Source organism: Nicotiana tabacum, chromosome 22 (genome assembly GCF_000715075.1).
Source record: "Nicotiana tabacum cultivar K326 chromosome 22, ASM71507v2, whole genome shotgun sequence".
NCBI lineage: Eukaryota > Viridiplantae > Streptophyta > Magnoliopsida > Solanales > Solanaceae > Nicotiana > Nicotiana tabacum.
This window is the reverse complement of record NC_134101.1, coordinates 50,047,665-50,057,275: the sequence shown is the minus strand read 5'-3', so window position 1 is coordinate 50,057,275 and position 9,611 is coordinate 50,047,665.

The following is a 9,611-nucleotide window of genomic DNA, read 5'->3' as shown; positions in this document are numbered from 1 at the left end:
TTGGGTCGTAATCTGTGGCCCGAAAATATTTTAGGTGATCTGGGTTCGGGGGCTCGGGCACACTTTGAAGGCGTGGGCTATAAGCACACGAAAATATGGGAATCGGGCGGAATTCTAGTTTTTTGGCCGTAAAACACAAAAACACGAGGAACGGTCATGGCGGGGTGGAGACTATGGTTCCTTAGGTCGTATTATAAGACCCGAAAACTTTTTTAGGTGATCCGGGTTCGGGGGCTTGGGCCCACTCGGAAGACGTGGGCTATAGCACATGAAAATATGGGAATCGGACGGAATTCTAGTTTTTTTTCGTAAAACGCAAACAAATTAGGAACGGTCATGGTGGGGCAGTGACTATGGTTCCTTAGGTCGTATTCTATGGCCCAAAAAGTTTTTAAGCGATCCGGGTCAAGGGTCTCGGGCCCACTCTAAAGGCGTGGGCTATAGCACAAGAAAATATGAAATCGGGCGGATTCTAGTTTTTTGGCCATAAAACGCAAAAATACGAGAAACGGTCATGGCGGGGCGGTAACTATGGTTCCTTAGGTCATATTCTATGACCCGAAATTTTTTTAGGTGATCCGGGTTCGGGGGCTCGGGCCCACTCGGAAGGCGTGGGCTATAAGCACACGAAAATATGGGAATCGAGTGTAATTCTAGTTTTTTTGCCGTAAAACACAAAACAACGAGGAATGGTCATGGCGGGGCGGTAACAATGGTTTTCTATGTCGTATTTCTATATCCCAGAAAATGTTTAGGCCATCGGGGTCCGGGGGGCCCGCTACCAATCTGAAGGCGTGGGCTATAAAATACGAAAATATGAGAATCGGGCGGAATTCAAGTTTTTTGGCCGTAAAATGCAAAAAAACGAGGAACAGTCATGGCAGGGCGGCGAATATGGTTCCTTAGGTCGTATTCTATGACCCAAAAAGTTTTTAGGTGATTCGGGTTCGGGGGCTCAGGCCCATTTGGAAGGCGTGGGCTATAGCACACGAATATTTGGGAATCGGGCAGAATTCGAGTTTTTTGGCCGTAAAACGCAAAAAAATGAGAAACGGTCATGGCGGGGCGACAACTATGGTTCCTTAGGTCGTATTCTATGACCCAAAAAAACTTTAGGCGATCCGAATTCGGGGGGCTCGGGCCCACTTGGAAGGTGTGGGCTATAGCACACGAAAATATGGGAATCGGGCGAAATTCTAGTTTTTTGGACGTAAACCGCAAAACAATGAGAAACGGTCATGGCGGGGTGGCGACTATGGTTCCTTAGGTCGTAACCTATGGCCCCAAAAAATTTTAGGCGATCCGGGTCCGGGGTCTCGGGCCCACACGGAAGGCGTGGGCTATAAGCACACGAAAATATGGGAATCAGGCGGAATTCTAGTTTTTTGGCTGTAAAACGCAAAAACAGGAGGAACGGTCATGGCGGGGCGGAGACTATAGTTCCTTAGGTCGTATTTCTATATCCCGAAAAATTATTAGGCGATCGGGGTCCGGGGGCCCGGGCCCACTCGAAAGGCCTTTGCTATCGAACACGAAAATATGGGAATCGGGCGGAATTCAAGTATTTTGGCCGTAAAACGGAAAAAAATGAGGAACGGTCATGGCGGGGCGGTAACTATGGTTTCTTAGGTCGTATTTCTATATCCCGAAAAAATTTAGGCCATCGGGAGCCGGGACCACTCTGAAGGCGTGGGCTATAGAACACGAAAATATGGGAATCAGGCGGATTCTATTTTTTGGCCGTAAAACACAAAAACACGAGGAACGGTCATGGCAGGGCAGTAAATATGGTTCCTTAGGTCGTATTTCCTGGCCTGAAAAGTTTTTAGGCGGTACGGGTTTGGGGGCCCGGGCCCACTCGGAAGGCGTGGGCTATAGAACACGAAAATATGGGAATCGGGCAGAATTCTAATTTTTTGGCCATAAAACGGAAAACAACGAGGAACGGTCATGGCGGGGCGGTAACTATGGTTTCTTAGGTCATATTTCTATATCCCGGAAATGTATTAGGCCATCGGGGTCCGGGGGGCCCGGGACCACTCTAAAGGCGTGGGCTATAGAACACGAAAATATGTGAATCAGGCGGAATTCTAGTTTTTTGGCCGTAAAACGCAAAATAACGAGGAACGATCATGGCGGGGCGGCGACTATGGTCCCTTAAGTCATATCCTATGACCCGAAAAAATATTAGGCGATCCAGGTTCGGGGGCTCGGCCCACTCGGAAGGCGTGGGCTATAGCCCACGAAAATATGGGAATCGGGCGGATTTCTAGTTTTTTGGCCGTAAAACACCAATAAATGAGGAACGGTAATAGTGGCACGGTAACTATAGTTTCTTAGATCGTATTCCTATGGCCCAGAAAATTTTTATGCGACCGGGGTCCGGGGGCCCGGGACCACTCTGAAGAAATGGGCTATAGAACACGAAAATATGGGAATCAAGCGAAATTCTTATTTTTTGGCCGTAAAACGCGAAAAAATGAGGAACGGTCATGGTGAGGCGGCGACTATGGTTCCTTAGGTCGTATTCTATAACCCAAAAAAATTTTAGGCGATCCTGGTTTGGGGGTTCGGGTCCACTCGGAAGGCGTGGGCTATAGCCCACGAAAATATGGGAATCGGGCGAATTTCTAGTTTTTTGGCCGTAAAATGCAAAAACACGAGGAACGGTCATAGCGTGGCGGTAACTATGGTTCCTTAGGTCATATTTCATGGCCCAAAATATTTTTAGGTGATTGGGGTCCGGGGGACCCGGGCCCACTCGGGAGGCATGGGCTATTGATCACGAAAATATGGGAATAGGGCGGAATTCTAGTTTTTTGGCCGTAAAACGCAAAACAACGAGGAACGGTCATTGTGGGGCGGCGACTATGGTTCCTTGGGTCGTATTCTATTGCCCAAAAAAATTTAGGCTATCGGGGTCCGGGGGGCCGGGACCACTCGGAAGGCGTGTGCTATAGAACACGAAAATAGGAGAATCGGGCGGAATTATAGTTTTTTGGCTATAAAAAGCAAAAAAATGAGGAACGGTCATGGCGGAGCGGCGACTATGGTTCCTTAGGTCGTATTCTAGGACCCAAAAATTTTTTAGGCGATCCGGATTCGAGGGCTCGGGCCCACACGGAAGGCATGGGCTATAGCACACGAAAATATGGGCAACGGGCAGATTCTAGTTTTTTGGCCGTAAAACGCAAAAATACGAGCAACGGTCATGGCAGGGCGGTAACTATGATTCCTTAGGTCGTATTTGATGGCCCAAAATTTTTTTAGGCGATCCGCTTTTCTAGGGGGCCCGGGCCCACTCAGAAGGCGTGGGCTATAGAACACGAAAATATGGGAATCGGGCGGAATTCTAGTTTTTTGGCCGTAAAACGCAAAAACACGAGAAACGGTCATGGCAGGGCGGCAACTATGGTTCCTTAGGGCGTATTTCATGGCCTGATAAATTTTTTGGCGATCGGGATCCGGGGGCCGGGCCCACCCGGAAGGCGTGGGCTATAGAACACGAAAATATGGGAATCGGGCGAAATTTTAGTTTTTTGGCCGTAAAATGCAAAAACACGAGGAACGGTCATGGCGGGGTAGTGACTATGGTTCCTTAGGTCGTATTCTATGACCCGAAAAATTTTAAGGCAATCCGGGTTCGGGGGCTCGGGCCACTCCGAAGGCGTGGGCTATAGCACATGAAAATATGGGAATCGGGCGGAATTTTAGTTTTTTGGCCGTAAAACGCAAAAATACGAGGAACGGTCATGGCGGGGTGGCGACTATGGTTCCCTAGGTCATATTCTATGACCCGAAAACTTTTTAGGCGATCCGGGTTCGGGGGCTCGGGCCCACTCCGAAGGCGTGGGCTATAGCACATGAAAATTTGAAAATCGGGCGGAATTCTAGGTTTTTGGACGTAAACCGCAAAAAAATAAGAAACGGTCATGGCGGGGCGGCAACTATGGTTCCTTAGGTCGTATTCTATGACTCGAAAAAAATTTTGGTGATCCGGGTTCGGGAGCTCGGGCCCACACGGAAGGTGTGGGCTATAGCACACGAAAATATGGAAATCGGGCGGATTCAAGTTTTTTGGCCGTAAAACGCAAAAACACGTGGAACGGTCATGGAAGGGCTATAACTATGGTTCCTTAGGTCGTATTTCCTGGCCTGAAAATATTTTAGGCGATTCGGGTTCGGGGAGCCCGGACCCACTCCCGAAGGCGTGGGCTATTGAACACAAAAATATGAGAATTGGGCAGAATTCTAATTTTTTGGCCGTAAAACGGAAAAAAATGAGGAACGATCATGGCTGGGCGGTAACTATAGTTTCTTAGGTCGTATTTCTATATCCCGAAAAATTTTTAGGCCATCGGGGTCCGGGGGGCCCGGAACCACTCTGAAGACGTGGGCTATAGAACACGAAAATATGGAAATCAAACAGAATTCTAGTTTTTTGACCGTAAAATACAAAAAACGAGGAACGGTCATGGCGGGGCGGAGATTATGGTTCCTTAAGTCGTATTCTATGACCCAAAAAATTTTAGGCTATCCGGGTTCGGGGGCTCGGGCCCACTCCGAAGGCAAAGGCTATATCACACGAAAATATGGGAATCGGGCGGAATTCTAGTTGTTTTGCCGTAAAACGCAAAAAAATGAGGAACAGTCATGGCGGCACGGTAACTATGGTTCCTTAGGTCTTATTTCTATGGCCCGAAAAAATTTTATGCGATCGGGGTCCGGGACCACTCTGAAGGCGTGGGCTATAGAAAACGAAATTATGGGAATAGGGCGGAATTCTAGTTTTTTGGCCGTCAAACGCAAAAAAAACGAGGAACGGTCATTGCGGGGCGGCGACTATGGTTCCTTGCGTCATATTCTATCGCCCGAAAAAATTTTAGGCTATCGGGGTCCGGGGGGCCCGAGACCACTCGGAAGGCGTGTGCTATAGAACACGAAAATATAAAAATCGGGCGAAATTCTAGTTTTCTGACCGTAAAACGCAAAACAACGAGGAACAGTCATGGCGAGGTAGCGATTATGGTTCCTTAGGTCGTATTCTATGACCCGAAAATTTTTTAGGCGATCCGGGTTCGGGGGCTCGGGCCCACACAGAAGGCGTGGGCTATAGCACACGAAAATATGGGAATCAGGCGAATTCTACTTTTTTGGCCGTAAAACACAAAAACACGAGGAACGATCACGGTAGGGCAGTAACTATGGTTCCTTAGGTCATATTTCATTGCCCGAAAATTTTTTAGGCGATCGAGATCCGGGGGGACCAAGCCCACTCGGAAGGCGTGTGCTATAGAACACGAAAATATGGGAATTAAATTCTAGTTTTTAGCCGTAAAACGAAAAAAAAAATGAGGAACGGTCATGGCGGGGCCGTGACTATGGTTCCTTAGGTAGTATTCTATGACCCGAAAAAACTTTAGGCGATCCAGGTTCGGGGGCTCGGGCCCACTGGGAAGGCATGGGCTATAAGACATGAAAATATGGGAATCGGGCGGAATTGTAGTTTTTTGGCCATAAAACGCAAAAAAGAGGAACAGTCATGGTGGGGCGGCGACTATGGTTCCTAGGGTCAAATTCTATGACCCGAAATATTTTTAGGCGATATGGGTTCGGGGGCTCGGGCCCACTCGGAAGGCGTGGGCTACACCACACGAAAATATAGGAATCGGGCGGAATTATAGTTTATTTGCCTTAAAACGCAGAAAAAGAGGAACGGTCATGGTGGGGCGGCGACTATGGTTCCTTAGGTCGTATTTCCTGGCCTAAAATTTTTTAGGCGATCCGGGTTCGGGGGGCTCGGGCCCACTCAGAAGGCGTGGGTTATAGAACACGAAAATATGGGAATCGGGCAGAACTCTAGTTTTTTGGCCGTAAACGGAAAAAAATGAGGAACGGTCATGCTGGGGCGGTAACTATGGTTCCTTAAGTCGTATTCTATGACCCGAAAAACTTTTAGGCGATCCGGGTTCAGGGGCTCGGGCCCACTCGGAAGGCGTGTGCTATAGCACATGAAAATATGGAAATCGGGCGGAATTCTAATTTTTTGGCCGTAAAACGCAAAAAAACGAGGAACGGTCATGGAGGGGCAGCGACTATGGTTCCTTAAGTCGTATTCTATGACCTGAAAAACTTTTAGGCGATCCGGGTTTGGGGGCTTGGACCCACTCGGAAGGCGTGGGCTATAGCACACGAAAATATGAGAATCGGGCGGAATTCTAGTTTATTTGCCGTAAAATGCAAAAAAACGAGGAACGGTCATTGTAGGGCGGCGACTATGGTTCCTTGGGTCGTATTTTATGGCCCGAAAATTTTTTAGCCTATCGGGGTCCGGGTGGCCCGGGACCACTCGGAAGGGGTGTGCTATAGAACACGAAAATATGGGAATCGGGGAAAATTTTAGTTTTTTTCCCGTAAAACGCAAAAACACTAGAAACGGACATGGCGGGGCGGTAACTATGATTCCTTAGGTCGTATTAGATGGTCCGGAAATTTTTTAGGCGATCGAGGTTCGGGGGGCTCGGGCCCACTTGGAAGGCATGGGCTATAGGACACAAAAATATGGGAATCGGGCGGATTTGTAGTTTTTTGGCCGTAAAACGCAAAAAAAGAGGAATGGTCATGGTAGGGCGACGACTATGGTTCCTTAGGTCGTATTCTCTGACCCGGAAAATTTTTAGGTCCGGGTTCGGGGGATTGGGCCCACTCGGAAGGCATGGGCTATAGGACACGAAAATATGGGAATCGAACGGAATTGTAGTATTTTGGCCGTAAAACGCAAAAAAAGAGAAACGGTCATCGTAGGGCGGCGACTATGGTTCCTTAGGTCGTATTCTATGACCCGAAAAAATTTTAGGCTATCCGGTTTCGGGGGCTTGGGACCACTCGGAAGGCGCACACGAAAATATGGGAATCTGGCGGATTCTAGTTTTTTTCCCGTAAAATGCAAAACCACGAGGAACGGTCATGGCGGGGCAGTAACTATGGTTCCTTAGGTCGTATTTCATGCCCCGAAAAACTTTTAGGCGATCGGGGTGCGGGGGACCCGGGCCCACCCGGAAGGCGTGGGCTATAGAACACGAAAATATGGGAATCGGGCGGAATTCTAATTTTTGGCCGTAAAACGCAAAAACACGAGGAACGGTCATGGCGGGGTGGTGACTACAGTTCCTTAGGTCATATTCTATGACCCGAAAAAATTTTAAGGCGATCCGGGTTCGGGGGCTCGGGCCCACTCGGAAGGCGTGTGCTATAGAACACAAAAATATGGGAATCGGGCGGAATTTTAGTTTTTTGGCCGTAAAACGCAAAACAAACAAGGAACGGTTATTGTGGGGCGGCGACTATGGTTCCTTATGTCGTATTTCTATGGCCCGGAAAATTTTTAGGCGATCGGGGTCCGGGGGCCCATGACCACTCTGAAGGCGTGGGCTATAGAATACGAAAATATGGGAATCAGGCGGAATTCTTATTTTTTGGCAGTAAAATGCAAAACAATGAGGAACGGTCATGGTAAGGCGACGACTATGGTTCCTTAGGTCGTATTCTATGACCCAAAAAAATTTAGGCGATCTGGGTTCGGGAGCTCGGGCCCACTCGGAAGGCGTGGGCTATAGCCCACGAAAATATGGGAATCGGGCGGATTCTAAATTTTTTGCCGTAAAATGCAAAAACACGAGAAACGGTCATGGCGGGGCGGTAACTATGATTCCTTAGGTCGTATTTCATGGCACAAAATTTTTTTAGGAGATCGGGGTCCGGGGGACCCGGGCCCACTCGGAAGGCGTGGGCTATAGAACACGAAAATATGGAATAGGGCGGGATTCTAGTTTTTTGGCCGTAAAATACAAAAACACGAGGAACGGTCATGGCAGGGCGGCGACTATGGTTCCTTAGGTCGTATTTCATAACCCGAAATTTTTTTAAGCGATCGGGGTCTGGGGGCCCGGGCCCACTCGGAAGGCGTGGGCTATAGAACACGAAAATATGGGAATTGGGCGAAATTCTAGTTTTATGGTCGTAAAACGGAAAAAAATGAGGAACGATCATGGCGGGGCGGCGACTATGGTTCCTTAGGTAGTATTCTATGACCCGAAATTTTTTTAGGCGATCTGGGTTCGGGGGCTCGGGCCCAATCGGAAGACATGGGCTATAGGACACGAAAATATGGGAATTGGGCGAAATTGTAGTTTTTTGGCCGTAAAACGCAAAAATAGAGGAACGATCATGGTAGGGCGGCGACTATGGTTCCTTAGGTCGTATTCTATGACCCCAAACAAATTTTAGGCGATTCGGTTTCGGGGGCTCGGGCCCACTCGGAAGGCGTGGGCTATTGCCTACGAAAATATGGGAATCGGGCGGATTCTAGTTTTTTTCCCGTAAAATGCAAAAACACGAGGAACGGTCATGGCGGGGCGGTAACTATGGTTCCTTAGGTCGTGTTTCATGGCCCGAAAAACTTTTAGGTGATCGGGGTCCGGGCTCACTTGTAAGGCGTGGGCTATAGAACACGAAAATATGAGAATCGGGCGGAATTCTAGTTTTTGGCCGTAAAACGTAAAACAACGAGAAACGGTCATTGCGGGGCGGCGACTATAGTTCCTTGGATCGTATTCTGTGGCCCGAAAGAATTTTAGGCTATCGGGGTCCGGGTGGCCCGGGACCACTCGGAAGGGGTGTGCTATAGAACACAAAATATGGGAATAGGGCAAAATTCTAGTTTTTTGGCCGTAAAACGCAAAACAAACAAGGAACGGTTATTGCAGGGCGGCGACTATGGTTCCTTAGGTCGTATTTCTATGGCCCGGAAAATTTTTCGGCGATCAGGGTCCGGGGGGCCCGTAACCACTCTGAAGGCGTGGGCTATAGAACACGAAAATATGGAAATTGAGCGGAATTCTAGTTATTTGGCCATAAAACGGAAAAAAATGAGGAACGGTCATGGCAGGGCGGCGACTATGGTTCCTTAGGTAGTATTCTATGACCCAAAATATTTTTAGGCGATCCGGGTTCAGGGGCTCGGGCCCACTCGGAAGGCATGGGCTATAGGACACGAAAATATGGAAATCGGACGGAATTGTAGTATTTTGGCCGTAAAACGCAAAAAAAGAGAAACGGTCATGGTAGGGCGGCGACTATGGTTACTTAGGTCGTATTCTATGACCCGAAAAAATTTTAGGCGATCCGGTTTCGGGGGCTTGGGACCACTCGGAAGGCGTGGGCTATAGCCCACGAAAATATGGGAATCTGGCGGATTCTATTTTTTTCCCGTAAAATGCAAAAACACGAGGAACGGTCATGGAGGGGCGATAACTATGGTTCCTTAGGTCGTATTTCTTGGCCCAAAAAATTATTAGGCAATGGGGGTCTGGGGGGCCTGGGCCCACTCAAAAGGCGTGGGCTATAGAACACAAAAATATAGAAATCGGGCGGAATTCTAGTTTTTTTGCCGTAAAACGCAAAGAAACGAGGAACGGTCATTGCGGGGTGGCGACTATGGTTCCTTGGGTCGTATTCTATTGCACGAAAATTTTTTAGGCTACCGGGATCCGGGGGCCCGGGACCACTTGGAAGGCGTGCGTTATAGAATACGAAAATATGGGAATCGGGGG